The 17,668-nt window shown below is 41.3% G+C and overlaps 1 protein-coding gene across 1 annotated transcript in view; it reads right to left on the bottom strand.

Annotated features, from left to right (window-relative positions):
* LOC139688367 (uncharacterized) overlaps window positions 1–17,668 on the bottom strand; it is a 900,666-nt gene that overhangs the window by 196,888 nt on the left and 686,110 nt on the right. The gene's annotated exons all lie outside the window — the stretch shown is intronic.

Genomic DNA, 17,668 nt, shown 5'->3' with positions numbered 1-17,668 from the left:
TCAGATAATCACAGTGAGTATTGTCATTCATCACTATTTTATTTTCGGGTGGCGAAACTGTCGTCAGTGATTTTCTATACTGTTGTATTCAGTGGAAAGATCCGGTGCTCGAGTCCCGGTCAAGGAAATATTTTTACCCTTGTGATCCGTTCGATTCCGCCTTCCCCACCTCTATTGTGCTCGTCCTTTATCTGTCTTATATCTGTTTCTATATAAATGAGTATTTATTCGCCGTTTGGCGGGATTTCATGTTTGAATGTGTATTTGGCCAATGTGGCTCATCTCTTTCTTCTGGCTATGCGTGCCACGAAACGCACTGTTCCTTTCCTGTATGATGTTGTATGAATTCTAACCCACTGTCCTTTCCTCTTGTGTGTGTATTGTCTATTTCTCCTTTGGTGGGTGAAACAGCCCCCTGACGCCATCTCTTGGCTAAAGAATCGGAGCGCTTGGCGACATATTAGACCCACGGATCTCAGAGTAAATTACGTTTCCTCGATAGCTCAAGTGGTTAAAAGCATCCGCCCAGCAAGTGGAAAGATCCGGTGTTCGAGTCCCGGTCAAGGAAATATTTTAACCCTTGTGATCCGTTCGATTCCGCCTTCCCCACCTCTATTGTGTTCGTCCTTTATACGTGTTCCTATCCCTTTTCCTTATATCTGTTTCTATATAAATGAGTATATATATATATATTTATTTATTTATATATACTCCTGGTATATATATGGATATATATTTATGCTGTGTGTGTATATATTTATTTATATACAGACACACAGGTATGTACGGGAGATGGAGGCGAGAGATCCGACGTAGAAAGACCCAGCCCCAACGAGGGGAGAATGCACGCCCTGCGGCCAAGAGAGGAGTGGCCACTTCCGGATGGACGGCCTGATGTGTGTGTCGAGGGGCCGCACCGTGGGAGGAGACGAACGAGAGAGAGAGAAGATGTATCGTTTACAGAATAGAAAGATTGTTGGAGGGCACTCTACCAGGAGAGGAGTCTAATGATGACCAGCAATCCGAGCCTGCAGGCTGGGAGGCAATCCATTAAAAAAATATATCTGCGGCCTGCTTCCGTACGGTTGAGAGACATGCACATTGACACCTACACCATCTATACACGCACGCATCTACCAGCCGCCCAGAAGGTGTGTGGCAGGGCGTGTTAGGTAACTAATCACCAAATGACAAGAACACAGTGGAAACGTGGCCCTGCACGAGAATAATTATGATATTATCAATCGAGCAACAGAAGAAGAAGAATTTCTTTGAAGAATAGAGTAAGGAAAAAGTTGGAAAGTTTTAAAATGGGTGGCGAATAACTTATTGGACAAATTGTGAGTCATTCTCGAACGATGAGAATATTCGTGCATGGGAAGAAATATATTCTAGGTCATGCAGGGAACAAGTAATAAAATACGCGTCAAAGAGAAAAAATAGGCCGTCACGAAGAAGTTAGTCGTTAAAATGTTTGAGGAGTGGAAGGGTAGCTGTGAGGAAATCAATTTTAGGACCAGGGACTAATGAATTGGACCAGGGATAATGAAAGAATAAGGAGCTATTACCCTACAAAAATAGTCACCAGATGGAAAAATTAATGATGAGAACGATCATACGAAAAACGGAATAAGAACTGATTGCGAACATGAACTTGCACTTGCTCACTCTTTAGTTCCCGCATGTCTCGTACGGGAGCGGAGCAAGAGTGGCACGAATGGCGGGTAGCATGGTGTGCAGTGAGGGGTGGGGCGGGGCGGGGCAAGGCGGGCGATGGAAGGGCTCGCGAATGCCATTATTTGAGGAAAAACACATCGATTTTCCAATTCTCCCAAGCCACCACCATCAAGTTCAGTGGCCGGAAAACTGCACTCTGCCAATAATGAAAAGCAGAAATTTAAATAAAGGAAAATTACATACCTCCATCGTTTCCGGAAGCGCAAACAAGCGTGAATCATTTTATGACAACACCATATTGCACCGAATGAATTCAAAGAAGCAAATCGATACGAATCAACGAAGCAGATGGGAATGTTATGGAAAGCTTTAGAAAGTGTTGCTGAGACCGGAGTGTCTGTTTATGAAGAGGCCATAATCGATGCTCTTTGGGATAGTCAGGCGCAACATTGAGTGGGAACTAATATCAGCACTATTGCCGATACTCACTCTATCATCACAGACGTAAGAGCAATGCCGTTTTTTGCTGCTTTTTGACATTGCTTTAGACAATTAACTAGAATAGTCATGGTCATGTATTTGAATAGAATATTAATTCATGGTCTTCTCGCACAATCTTTATTATTTACTTTTATTAAAATTCCACGAATTATAGCCAAAAATCAAAGATACGAGCCAATTCTAACAAATTACACAATTCAAACATAAATAGTATTTTACGCATTTAGTAACTCTTTCCAAAAAATTAATTGTGATTCAAAAACAAAATAAATATTATCACTACTTGCATACTGATTGTTTATGGCGTACGTTGCGAAGGTGAATATATTTTTCAAGGTTCACGTTCTCATTTTATTACCAGGGAATGAGAAAAATATAAACAGATTATCGGAACATCGGAGCATAGATCCAAAATGCAAACAAAATCCTCTTTCACTTTCCAGACACCTAAAAAATGGAGATAAGATAAATGATTTGACCAATAAAACTAAAAATGTACATATGAAAAGATGAAAGAAGGCCAGTTATTGATATATGTTTCCCTAAACAATCGAAGTGAATGACTGCGAAGAAATGGCAAGAGAAGAAGAGCAGATGCACGGGATATGAAAAAAAATATTTAAGGAGAAGGGGCGAAGCGATAGATGGGAGGGAGAGAGGAATTGGGGGAGGGAGTAAGGCAGGGGGTGGGAAGGGGGGAGAGGGTGATAGATAGATGGGGAACGAGAGGAGGAACGGCGGGGGAGATGAATGGCCGAGATCTGGGGCGGAATTCTGAACAGCGAAGGCAGGAAATGAAAACGGAGGAGACAATAAAGGATGGAGAGAGGGAAGAGTTGAAACAGGAGGAGGCGGGGTGGGAGTTGGCGAGGAGGGCGGGGCGGGAGGTGCGGCGAGGGGAGTCGTAAATCGCGGGGAATCGGGAGGCATTTGATACGCTACCAGCGAAAGGAGAAGATGCTACGTCAATATTAGGGAAGGAGGGTTGGGAGAGGAGAGGAGCGTGGGCCTGCAGAGAGGAAGGAGCGCTGATTTTGAAATATACTTAATTGGAGAAGGTTGAGAGTGGTTTAGCGGGGGAAGGGTCAAAGGAGGGGGAAAAGGGCTTTTCAAGAGTCGGGAATGGGCGGATGAAAACATCGAGGGCCGAGGCAGGGGCGAAAAAGGAAGAGATACGCATGCACCATCTTAGAAATGAATCTAGGTTATTGGAGAGTATTTTCTCATCCTATACAATTAGAGGATGCCCTATGAATGGGACGAAAATCCGGTTCAGAGCTAGAGATTAAAAATATAACATATCTCATTTCATTACACAATTGCAAAACGCATGTAAGATACTTGTGTGAAACTAAAATACATACGTATATATCCACGAAATTGGCAGAAACATTATGGTAGCACAACGATGATACGCGACAAATATACACAGCGATACCTAATACCAAATTCTAAGTAGAGCACTACCAAACATTTATAAATAATTGGTCGAGTTAGTGACAAAATTAGAGGCGTCAATCGATATACACACTATGAATTTCATGGAAACGGTCTCCAGAAATGAAAGGATCGTCAGTCCATGAAGGTGGAAAAGAGCTAAATCGAACTTCCGATGGCCTATTTCTCCTTGATGAATGTCGGTCAAATGGAATCTCCAAATGGAATACGTATCTGATTGACTTATTGAGGCAAAAGAAGAGTTGTTCCAGAGAGGTGCATTTCAGCTGCAAGAAGATGGGGTATCTATTAAGACGAGACTGGATGTGACGTGCATCACGGATTAATCAACAATATATAGATATATATTGTTTGTGGCTGTCCAAGTTATATATAAATATATATAAGTATATATATATATATTATTGTATGTAATATATATATATATATATATATATATATACTACCTTGATCAAAAAGTTCCCGGAATAACCACCGTGTGGCGCTCCCATCGTTCCGATTTGAGTTCTGTTTTTTTTGTTAAATTGGTACATCTGTTTTTGATATTCCCTTTAAATCTTAGTGCCATAACTTGACATTTGCAAAAGTTACGTAGCCAAGAGTACATCTATCTCTGTGTGTGTTGGCGATTTTTTACAATTGCAGAAATGGATTTAAATTTGCAACAACGAACTTGTATTAAATTTTGCGTAAAAAACGGATTTAGTGGCGCACGGACGTTGGAAAAGTGTTTCGGCAACGATTCTCTAAAAAAAAACGGTCGTTTACCAGTGGCACGAGCGGTTCAGAAGTGGTCGTGAGTCAATCGAAGATGATGAACGCAGTGGCAGACCATCGACATCGAAAGTCGGTGAAAAAATTGATAAAGTAAAAGAAATGTTGGTCAATAACCGCAAATTAACCATCAGAGAAATAGCGGAGGACTTGAACATTGCCTATGGATCCGCCCAAGACATTGTGGTTAATGATTTGGGTTTCCGTCGTGTAGCAGCCAAAAGACCTCAATTTCATGCAAAAAAGAGACCGTGTTGACGTCGCAAAAGACATGATTTGCGAGGCTGAATCCGATCCCACATTCATCAAAAGGATCATTACTGGAGACGAGACGTGGGTTTATGAGTACGACACGCAATCCAGACATCAGGCAAGTGAATGGCGTTCACCAAATGAGCCGAGACCAAAAAAACCACGTCGTTTTCAGTCAAAAAAGAAGGCAATGCTGACGGTTTTCATGGATTACAACGGTGTAGTGCATCATGAATTTTTGCCAGAAGGCCAGACAGTAAACAAAGAGTATTATTTGGGCGTTATGAGACGTTTGCGTGAAGCAATTCGCCGAAAGAGACCAGAAATGTGGGCAGAAAACTCGTGGATTTTGCACCATGATAACGCACCGTCGCACAGTGCTATCATTATTCGTAATTTTTTGACGAAAAATGCAACAAATACCATCCAACAGCCACCGAATTCACCTGATTTGGCTCCCTGTGACTTCTTTCTGTTCAATCGAGTTAAAAAACCATTACGGGGAACGCGTTTTAGCAGCCGAGAGGAAGTAATGGAAAAATCGCAGGAAGCACTGATGGGACATACCGAAAACCGAATATAAAAAATGTTTCGAGGATTGGATCAAGCGCTGGCATAAGTGTGTTGCAGTCGATGGGGATTACTTTGAAGGGGACAATATAGATTTAGATGAATAAACTTGTATTTTTAATTTTCTGAATAAATTCCGGGAAATTTTTGATCAAGGTAGTATATATATATATATATATATATAAATTTTATATGGCTCTCACAATAAGGCCATGGAAATATATTTTCGGGAATAAAAAACCCTCGGACAGCTAAAGAAAAACACAGGAAACAATCCACAGAAAGGTTGCGCTTTAGAATCCGGGTAGTTTTCCTGATTGATAGGATAAATAAGAGCTAGTCATGATCAAAACGAAGCGTAAAAAGTTAAGATAAAAGATCTTCCAAATCAGTAGTCCAGGGATCACCAGAAACTTGATTTCGCAATCATACCACGGCGTTCATTTCATGAGTACATTCTACCACAAATGCGGAGTTTAGATAGTTAATTCGATACAAGAACCAACTTTCTGATTGCTTCCGTTCCTTCCTCAGGCGTCTAGCTTGTATGCTAGACTTGATAGGAGATGATAAAGTAGTAGGAAGGAACCCTTGCGGAAGGGTTTGTAGGGTAGGAAGGAGAGGAAACGTTGAGAGGGAGGGGGAGGGAGTGCGTGGAGAGAGAGAGAGGAGGGGGAGGGCAAAGTGATGGACGATCGGTGTGCGAGGAAAGCGTGAGCGGGGTGAGGGTGGAGAGGAGGTGGGAGGAAGGGGCCGAAGGAAGGAGAAGAGGGTACGGGAGATACACACACACACATATATTTTGCGTGCGGCGCCTTTTGGGGCAAAGGGTGACGAGTATCCGACTACACGGATCCTGAAGGGTAAGGGGACTAGGGTCCCGGCTGGTCTCCGAAGAAGGGAGAGTAGGATAGGCGGATGGAGGGGGGGGAGCGAAGGGGATAGGCGTGGGATGGTTTTCGGATGGAGGGGCGGAGGAGGAGGGGGGGACTGGGATGGAAAGGGAGGGAGGATCGAGTGGGAGTGGTAAGGGTTTACGGCGGAGATAAGGGTATTCCCCCGTGTTGCGCCGGGATGGGCAAGGGCATGATGCCTGCGGTCTCCTACGCCTTCCCAGCGATCCTGTCGCCACGCTGGCAGACTATTTCCCTCTTCCAGGAATTTTACGTTTTCCCGTGATTACGAGTTACGCTGGTAACTTGCGAGAGTTTCCCCTGGAATTTTACCCCTAATCCGTTACTTAAATCGTCTTTTATCCGCGTTGCATTCCTTCGATTATTCGTGAAACACAGGTCGAAGTTTGAGATACAACTTTGTGTGAACTGTGTAATTACAAATTCTTAGTTGTGTAATTAGAAACTCGTATTGAGTCAAAACTTTTTTACAAGATTTTCATTCATTAGAATATGTTTTCTCCGACCGGAATATCACATCCACATGTCGTATTACATATCATTTCAATAGCAATCTTCATGAGAAATTAAAAATTTTAGATTGTTTTGCTGCAGCCTTAACTTGAGCTCTAAATATCTTTAAGTCTTTAATTCACTTATCTGACAGTTCTTCAATTATTTGTTGATACATTTGCGTATCGTAACATGCAATTCATACACCGGCATTGATTCTCGGCGTGCCTTAATACAAGTTTTGTATTCCTACTTGAGTTTTCCTTATTTTTATATTATCGAAGTCACCATAACCTGTTAGGTGGAATTGATGTTTTCTACTGCAACATATAAAACATCCACTATCCAACCAGAAATGTGATGAAAACACACGAAAATTCGGTAAAGGATATAATGAAAAATTGACGCAAAGCCTGCTGATTAAACTGGTGAGCTCGAGCATGTCATTCGATAAAATTTTATCATAATTACGAATTGGCAATGTGAATATATGTCAAAAGATCATTAAGATATGTACTCTCTGAAAGATTTATTATTTCGACTAAAATTGTGATTCTCACTAAATTCAAATTTATTGTTAAAAAGATCATCATTCACTCTCTTCGGGAATGCCATACGAGATTAATTTTGACACAAACACACAATTCTTGATTCATTATTCATTTGGAAGAAAGTGCTACACAACCAATTTGGAAGGGCACTTCTCAAGATGTTGTGTAAACAATGACGACAATTTTGCTCCGTGTATACACACAAAAATCGTCGAACAAGTAAAGGCAGACCATGGAAAATAATTGTAAAAATTCTAGCAGCAAATAAAAGAATGAAGAAATCAGGTTATCGAAAATTGATTCACCCACGGTATAAAATGTCTAAATGGACTCATTCCTTCACCTCAAAGTTTCTATTCGAATTCACAGATTTCTTGAGTGGACGATGGACCAAACACATAACAGCGTAAACACGCCACATTGCTGATGGTAAGGAACGGGGAATATTTTTTCCAGCGGGGCCCAGTAGTTAGAGAATCTGAGTGAAAGTAAATGGAAGAGCAGTAAAGAATATGCAATGTCCGACTTTTTACAAGGATGGAAGGTGAGAACTATGAGGATGGAAAGGACCACGATGCGAACGAGGGGTCCTGGGGAGGTGTGACGAAAGGGATTGACGAGGGAGGGAATGGCGCGTCAGGGGCCAAGGAGAGACAGGGTCATGGCGAGAATCCGGGAGTAGGACGGCAAAAGGGATTTCGGGAACGGAGACAACAAAGAAGGAATGACGGTGTGGTGTGGAGGAGTAATTCAATGGGGGGGGGAGAGTGGAGGGGGCGTGATGCGAAGAGAGGGGGAAATGGAAGAGATAAGTAAAGTGGACAAAGGGCTTTGTGTTACGCGAAATTGAGACCGCTGGGGTCCCTATTGTAATTAACCTTGCTCAAAGTTTACTCTGCAATGGCCATCGACAGCTTCGCCCGAAATTGGTCACTGATGGCGCATAACGTCGATCAACAACACGGGAGGTTCTTTGAGATCAATTAGCTCGCTAAGTGGCCAGGTTTTGATGTCTAATTTTAACCGGAGCTATCAATATTTCTGTACTGCCTATTCTATGGTTACTGACTCCATAATATTTTCACTGTGCAGAACATTTCTTCGATTTTGTGGATGAGATGTGGTATGTTAGAATACTCAAAATGAGATGTTCTTATTAAACACATTTCCCTTTTATTTTTTTAAATATGTAACACATGAAACATAGTATATGAAAGACCGAGAGTGTGACATGGTTTTATTTTCAATACCTTACTATCAATGACTATAACAGTATTCGAATATCGTATCCTCCCATTGGAAGACCTGGCAGAATAAAATTCCCAAAAAAAGCAATACAGATGTAATTACTCAACCGCTCTCCGAATCGATTTAAAATATGTAAAAAAAGGATATGAACAATGACGTGAACACCCGAGTTGGTTGAAAATCCAGCGATGAGAGATTTTCCTTGCCAAAAATTATCTGACAAATACCGATTAAATAACGGCGTAAGGGTACTCGACCAATTTCGCCAAAAATTCAAGAGGGAAACTACCAACAAAGGAATCATTTTTTAAAGGGGAGAGAGAGACGGCAAGAAAGGGAAATAAAAAAATATATACACCAACCCTCGCAATAGTGTCTCCCGAAATGAAATGCCTAGTGGCGGCTGCGGAAACTCGACTCACATCCCTTTTATCGGCCTATTTTTGCTGGCAACGTAAAATATTTTGGTGGACACATCAAAGCAAACGCGGAAGAGTGGCAGAGAAGTTATTTGGCAACGTTCCACCAATTCACCGGAATCGCAAATGTTGGCTAGGTGTGACACCGAAAGAAGGAATTAAAGGGAGATAGTTCTTGCGGAGAGGAGGGAGGGAGGGAGGGGAAGGGGTTGTCGGGAAAGCCCCGACGAGTGGGCGGCGGAAGGGAAGACCAAAAGAAGAGGGCGAAGAGAGGAGGAGAGATAGGAGGGAATGGAGAAGAAAGATGAGTGGTGGGTTGGGTAAAATAAAACAGAAATGCGTGCGAGGTATCTAGTGCAGGGTTTGGTGTCGTGTGGGAATGGTGACGTGTTGTGCAGGGTTGAGGGTGGCTTTCCGAAGCACCGTGGGGGGAAGAGGGTCCGGGGGTTCGAGAGGGAAGAGAGTGCCGCTCCGTCAGGGTAAAGGGTTATAGAAGGGTAGGGTCGTAATGGTTTTCGAAGGGGTGATTGGGCGGAGGGAATGAAAGGGGAGGAAAGAGGAGAGATGTCGCGGAGCATGAGGGGGAAGGTTGATAGGAAAACAGAGAAGGCGAAGAAACAGCGAGGGGTGTAATGGGAGCAGGAGGGGGGCAGGGCATGAGCGAGAAGGGGGTGGTGCTCAGGGGAGGAGTGAATCGGAGGCTGGAGAGAGATACGTAGACAGGGAGACAAAACACGGAGCATCGCTCGGAAGAAATGCTTGATCACACGATTCCCAAATAACGTCCGGTTGCCGCATAAATATTGATCAAACTAGACTCAAAGGTCACTGCCGACGGAAATTAATTTTGAAATCCGTCGATAAAAACCCAAAAAAGGTTCATTAGCTGATAAAGGGAACGATGAAATCGGATAAGGAGGTACAGAAAAAACCAGCACCCACTCACTGGGAACAAGAAAATACTTCATAAGGTCGCAAACCTTGCTGAATGTTTTCATACATGAAATAAAAATACCATCTCTTATGATAATTATATGTTTATTTGTTCAAGTTAGCAATGCTTTCAAAATAAGAAAATATGAACAAGAATTCAATTTGTGAAAATGTACGCTAGAAAAATGTCTCGAAGCTATAAAAATTATAGATAGTGATAACGAGTAATCAAGCGTAAAAAATTAATATTAGCAAATTTGCCTTATTTTTGCAGTAAAAATATCCTTTGCCACAAAATTCATTGACGCTTCGACAAGAGGTAAAAAACAGCGAAATATTTTAGCTCTGAAAACAATGGAGCGCACGGAAATAAAAAATTAGGGGTGGGGTTCAAGCCAAACAATTTACTTGCGTGGCGCTTCCATGAATGGTGTCAACGTGAAAGCACAGACAACACAAGGTGATAAAAGAGGGAGATAAAGTTCAGAAAACCAAAAGAAAGGACAGAGGGAGAGAAAGGGAGACGGGAACATGCATATAAATAAAAGGTGACGGGGTAATAAAAATTGTCGAAAATGCAGTCTACAACTTCCAACGCATAACTTAACGAAAAAAGTAACAGAGATTAAAATTTTATTCTTTAATGTGCGGTGGGGGCATCTGAGCGATAGGGGTGCGGAGGGATGAGAGCGTGTGGCTATGGAAACAGGGAAATATTTCAAGAGAAAGTGAGAGCGGGAGGGTTGGAATGAAGGTCATAAGTCTCTCATTTAGGGAGGTAGCAATGAGGATAGAGAGTTCACCGGAGGAAGGACGAGGGGCGGTCGAGAATGAGCCGCGCGGGAGGACGAAGGTGGGAAGAGGGAGAGCGAAAGGGAGGATGCGAGAGAAGGACGGGAAACAAAGAAAGCACGCGAAGCGCAGGTTTACGGGAGACAGGGGGCATGGGGGGGGAGAGAGGAGCGTGGTTTGGAATATATAGTATATAGGGAGTGGAAAGGGACGAGGGGGTGTGGCCGTGAGATGAGAACAATGGGCGAATATGGAATGGAGAGGGGGCGTGGTGTTGGGAGGAGGGGAGCCGTGACGGGCGGGGCGGATGGGGTTGAACGAGAGAGGAATTGAAATGGGGAGGAAAATGTACCTGCGGGGGGCGACGCGGAGGGGTCGCGGTTGGGTCTGGGGGGGGAGAGATGGGCTCGAGGGCACGGGGACGGCCAAGGCCAAGAGGAGTCGGGGGTGGTGGGCTCGGGGAGACGCCGGGGGAAGTCGGGGGAGGGTGAATTTGGAGAAGGAACTCGTGGGTCACCCGGGTGATGTCCCGTCTCCATCCCATCCTCTTCGTTCGCCTTCCCGCCAAAACGAAAGACTGTATGCAAGCAGGTTTCCAGCCACCCCTGAAACGCAAATTGCACGTACGATGATACAGCAAAACGTTTGAATGCACGACCATCGCTGCTATTTTACGCGTTTTTTTCGATCTCTATGAACTCTCCATTGTCTCTTTTTCGATTTTCGCAAATTTAATTTTTGGTTTTTTTTTTGGGCATTTAATTTTGTCATTGTGAACCTTTCGCATAAAATTGTTTGCCATTTATCGGTTTGTAAATCAAATTTTTTACTCATTTTTCCAAATTTTATATTTCCACACGGACGGTTCGTCAGATCTTTCTAAATGAAATTTCTTCATTTGTGCGCGTTGAGTGGCTCAGGGGGTGTTAAACGTTTTTTTGACGGAGACAGTGTAAATCCCATTGATTGTTTTTAATATGCCTCCCATTTTGGCAGTTAATGAGAGGATTTAAAGGTTGCTTTTCAACTTGCACCCAACTTTATTACCTTTTAAACGACGTGTAGGGCACTGCTCTATTCGCAGAAGGGGGGAGAGCCGTGAAGAAACATACAGACATATATAACGCGTAAGTCTGCTAGAGAAAGGTGACGCATCTACGTAGCCGTTGAAGTGTGAAGGAGCATCGTTCAATCAGGAGGAGAAAGGAATACCGATTTGCGGCAGAACGGGTGCAATTGGGCGGAGAAAAAGTTCGTGCGGGAGGATTAATCATTTTTTCCGAAACCTTCAACCGAGTCCCAGTGTTACCCCAACGATGGCACGCCGAGGGGAGAGTGGGGAGAGGGGGAGAGGGGGGGGGGGGAAGAGGGGGCTTGGCTTGAACATCCCTGAATGATGGTGGGAGGAGCACCGATCTCGAGGCACGGAAGCTTTGTTCCGGCGACGCTTTCGTGGAGATTTTCTCTCGACTCCTCGCTGGTGTAAATCGCAACTACTCCCCGAGCTATTCCCGCGCTAAAATATTATTCCCGAGCGTAGATTTCCCTTCCAGCAGACACACCGCTAAACAAAAGAATATTTAACAGCGCGCAATTTCTACACCCTGCCTCCAATAGGAATGGAGAGATGTTGAATTGTGAAAGCATTGTGCCGCGATTGCAACGGAGGCAGAGATCCACGAACAGAGTCATGATATTTTTCATGCGCTTCCTGAAAATACCTAATGACTTAACCGTCTCTCAGTGTAAATTTGAGTGGCTGGATCGGAATACAGCGAATCAGTTTATAAATAACTTATGCTGGAGATGGATTGAAATTCTTGTGCGAAAATATCGAATAGAAAATTCTTTCTGTTAGAAGTTATGCCTTGATTGATCCCGCTCGTTAATGACTGCGCTTGAACTATTAAAACGCTGCAGATTGTGATTTCTCCCTATTTGCCCCACTTCACAAAAACAAGCTGCCAAATTAAAAGATATTGGCTTACTTTATCTTTATCTTATTATTTAATTATGTAAATTTATCATGTATATCGATACTACACAAAATTGAATCTCAATGCACTAAAAAAATTAATGTAAGTGTTGTATGAAAATTTTGTTCACAAAATCGTTTTAATTTTAGCTGTGTTCTTTAAAAGCTCTTTGAACGCATTTAAAATGATTTGTTAAAACTAATACAATATGCCAATTTCTCCATATGCATTTTTTATAGCTGTATTCATAAATATACAGGATTCATTGAAATTCTCCGTCGGCGAGGAAATTGCATGCTTTGTTAATTAATTCAGTAATATCATAATCAATCAAAGCATGGCAATCAAAGCAAATCATGGAAAAATTTGAATCCCTTATAGAATATTGTCGGCAAATGAGACATGGGAAAAACAGATTCCATCCCTTTCCTGTGCTTCTAAATTTGTAAAAACTAAATAATTTTAAAAACTTCTAAAAGGACAGATTGAAGTAAGGAAAGTTGGAAAATCGAGAACATGAAAAATTCACACCGAATTCAAAGCAAGACAAGAATTCTAAGTGTAGTTTGAGTTCCTGATTTCATTGAGGCTCGCCGGAACACATTTTCCCAACTAAATTCAGGATTAAAACGTAAGATCGCAGCTTCACCGGGGCCCCTCCCCCGAAGAGTGTAAGTTTAATTTTGGCCATTGAGCTCGACTAATGGAAGAGGGCTCATTTCGTGAGTCGAGGGGGAAATAAATCGATTCGCCCCCATCCGTGTTAAAGCGCCGACTCGAGTTCGCGAGATTTTTTCAAGAAAGTAAAATAAAGCCATAAAATGATAGAGGTACACGGTTGCATGAGTTTTGGGAGGAAAATGCCTTAAAAAATTCATGTAGAGAGGGAGGAGGGGAGTTGGATGGGGCAAGTGGGAGTCGATGTGAACGGGAAGGGAAGAGGAGGGAGTGAGGGTTGAGGGAGATTGCGAGGAGGGAGGATTGAAGTGCGGGGCGAACTTTATACCGGAGGATGGGGGCGGGGCGAGGGGGGGGGGGAAGACAGTGAATGCATGCATATCTTTGAAGTATGCGAGCGGGAAAAAGCGAGCAAAGGTAATGGAGAACGGAGAAACTGATTTTATTTATGAGTATGAGAAAATAAAGGAACCCGTTGGAATTTCATTTTATCTTTAGTTGGATTCCCCAGGAGGAAGGTTATTTCGTATCCATAGGTGAATTGAACTGATAATTAAATTTACCACCTGGAGACAAAATTCAATGGAGTCTAATAAGAAGGAGAGCTAAACGAGGGCATAGAGGTAAAGAGTAGCTCACACGAACTGTCAGAAGACAGTGTGAGTAGCCAAGGAGAGGTCCACCGACTTTTGTTTCTCTTCGACTGACCGAAATAAATGCGTAATACGTTTAAAAAGAGTGAAATATTGTAGAAATACTTATCATTGCTATATATATATATATATGTATATATATATATATGTATATATATATATATACATATATATATATATATATACATATTTATATATAATATTTAAAGCCATTTCTCATTTAAGCCATCCTGTAGTAAATTAAACTGTAATTACCGCCCCAATTATCCAATCCAGTTTCGTAAGTCATCGATTCAGTAAACTTATGACGTTTGCTTTAAAAAAATTCATTCTAATTTAATTTATAAAAGGAATAGAGTTATTAAGCAACTTTCCTAAGGCATATTCATGATTAATTCAATCCATGACCATCAAAATGTGATTTTTTTAAAATTCATGCTAATGATGAAACTACCAGTCATCCACAAAATTAATTTCTACAGAAGCTATATCTGTCCGTAAAGTTTGTTCCAACACAAAATTCAATTAAAGAAATTGATATAATCTATTTGTTAAGCTTAAATTTGCTCTACGATCATCGACGTTGAACTGAACTATGCTTATATAGATATTAACTGAATATCACCCCGCATTATACTTACGCGTGGCCTGCATTAGGTTAATTAAATTTCAGAAGGTATTAGAGGAAATGCAACTAGAAGCAAACTCTTTCCTGAGACAAAGAAGGTGGAAGAGGGACAGTGATGATCCCATAACTACGAACTTTCGATTTAAGCCCTCCTTTCGGCTTTGTATTTAGCCTTCGATCCTCGAGCTCGAACCGAAACGACTCTAGGATCAAAGACTGTCGCGTTCAATATCCGAAAATATTAGCATGTGTATGATACTCATCGTCTGGTAAGAAAAGGAGCCAATTAGGCATCGTATTGAAAGTAGCAAGAAAAACCTGAAAGCAAGAAAGAAACACATTTTAAAGAACTAGGAAGTAACAAGGAATTTTGAAAAATAATTTCTTTGGAACAAACTGAGAGGATTAAAATACTTACTTTAAGAAAACCGTAAGCTTCAGCCTTTTCTTTAGTAAAATAAGTCAGACTCAAGCATCATATAATCCATTTCTTTTGTTTTGGTCAAAATAAAAGCGGGAATTAAAGATTAAATGAGACGTCATTACAGAATGATGAACTACAACGACCTGAGATTTATACACGCTCTCAATAGAGAGCGGGTGCCTTTTTTGATTCTGATATTTTTTGATTTTGCTTTGATGTGGTAGGAGGAGAAAAAATAAAGATAAGATAAGGAAATGAGCAACTCAGGGGGGCTCATTATCTTGCAAGATACATAGTTTTTATATTTAGGAGGCATTAAGGAGATGAAGGAAAAAATAAGAGCTTGCGTACGAATTAAAGGAGGAAGAATAAATATGCTGTACTTTTAGGGCGAAAAGGTATTTGCAAACAAGAAAAATAGATTACAAGATTGAAGAGGGGATGAAAAAGAACAAGCTAGAGGGAAAACGTGATTGAAACTGAAGTAATGGCCTACAGTCGAATAAAGGAAGAATATCTCCAAGTAGGGAAATACACAATGGAAAAAATGGAAAAGTTTTGCTATTTAGGCAGTAGGATTACTTATGATGGTAGACGCAAAAGGGAGGTTATAGTTGGAATATGAATGGGGAGAAAGGATTTGTGCTAGAAAAATGAAAGACCAAGGGCAAATTGTGGTAGCATTGACATAATAAAGCGATTCGTTAAAGAGCTACCTATATGTGGGGTTTACGTATCTACGAATATGAGACGTGGACCACACGGAATGAAGGAGGCAGATTGGAGACGATGGAAAGGCGGTTCAAGAGAGGAATGCAAAAAAAGGATGGGCACGAAAGGTAACGAACGAAGAAGTACTTCGAATAGTGAGATAAAAAAAGGGAGATTTGTTGAGAATGTTAATATGAGGCAAAATAATTTCCTAATTTGTAAATGAGGAGCTTCGGAGGAATCTTGTAAATCAGATGTAGGAACAAAGGGTAACCAAATAAAAAGGATATTTGAATGGCGAATGAAAAGAAATCCATTGAGATACAAGAAAGAGAGGGAAATTGATTGAGCACACCCTTGGACACACTAAATAACTCACTACACATCATCATTGAAGATTTATAGCATACATTTTAAAATATGAAGGGGAAGACTTAGATAGGAACACCAGGGATGAATTGTGAGTAGCACGTCATAGAAAATATCGGTACATGAAGCTAAGATGATAAATATTTTAACAGTATACTTCAGAACGCTACTAAAACCCGATCCTCGGGCTGATCACCCGCGACGATGAATACAGTTGAATGCTGCGAAAAGCGGAACCTTCATGATTTTCAACTAAAAAATTAACTAACTGCAATTAATGAATTTAATGATTTAAAAAATGACACTCTAAATATTTAATTACTGGTTTTTAAGTTTCAAGGAAATCAATGACTATAAATCGTTATTCTGGCAGATTTTGACATATTTTAATGATGTGTGTACATATACGTGGTCTGAAAAGTTTCCGAACTAACATAGATACATGACATTTTTTCTAAAATTTTCTGAGTTGGAAACTTTTCAGACCACCCGTGTATATATACACAGACACACATTATTATTATTCTTTTTCTGGTAAACCGTTGAAGAAAAATTAAGAAGTCCCATTTTTTCTCTAAATACGGTACTTATATCAACAAATAAATTTTTAACTCTTGTCTAGTTTGCCCCATAAAAGAATTCATGTCTATTTGTTCATTCCATCATTAAAATTACCAATGCAGAGGAAATAAATCGAAAGCTGGAAAAGTGAGAGAAGCGACTGAAGATTGAATGAAATACGAGTACTATCATGCGAAAACGAAAATACGTATAAGTAGAAGGAAGGAAGAAAGATACGATGGAAAGGAATGGGATGGCTTTAAATCCTTATTTTATTGGAGAAAATGAAAAAGGCCGAGGAAGCAGGCCATGGCAGGGAATGAATAAGTTAAAGTCTTCTCCATCCCAATTTTGATTCACGGCGGACAAACGCAGTCCGAGTAGCCGAAATATACGTGACGCATCACCAACCCTGCATGCCGGAGGGATTGAGGAAAAAGGCGTGACCTTGAGGTCGGAATCTTACGGGGGGTAATTACCCTTAGTTAACGAAGGAGATACGATAATTTTTCAAAACAAAACGAGTTAATGTCACCAACTTCTGATTAAGTTCATGTTGGCAAGCAAAATACGGATGGTGATAGGTGTTTTTAGGTGAAGAATAAAGTTCAAATTAGAGCAGATGAAGTTACTGGCATCTACATAAGCAGATGAAAATAGTTGCAATCCCAGTTTCACCACAGCATAATCATTTTTTGCCTCGATGTCGCAATTTATTCCATGAATTCCCCGTGAAACGACCTGAATTTTAGAGCAAACAAAGGTCTTCAGTCACCGAAAACGGAAGGCGGGCGGAGGAAGCGCTAATGACCGGGATTCATGGCGTAGTGAGTGGGTGTGATGATGAGCATAGTGAAAGGGAGACCAATGGCCGGAAACGCGTGGATGAGGGAGAGGGAAAAAGTGGACGAGGAAAGAGTGAAGGAGGAAATGACATACAAGTACACAGAAGGAGAATTTCGGTAAACGGAACGAGTTGGTCGCAATTTTGGAAGGATATTACTCGCATATACGTAGTATTTGCCTGTATGAAGTTGATTTGAATCCACCAACGGAGCCTTAGTCATTCATTATCATGTATACAATA

The sequence above is a fragment of the Hetaerina americana genome, unplaced genomic scaffold, assembly GCF_022747635.1.
Source record: "Hetaerina americana unplaced genomic scaffold, ioHetAmer1.1.p SCAF_2, whole genome shotgun sequence".
NCBI lineage: Eukaryota > Metazoa > Arthropoda > Insecta > Odonata > Calopterygidae > Hetaerina > Hetaerina americana.
Note: the sequence above shows the minus strand (reverse complement) of the source record. Positions and strands in the feature narration are given on the sequence as shown.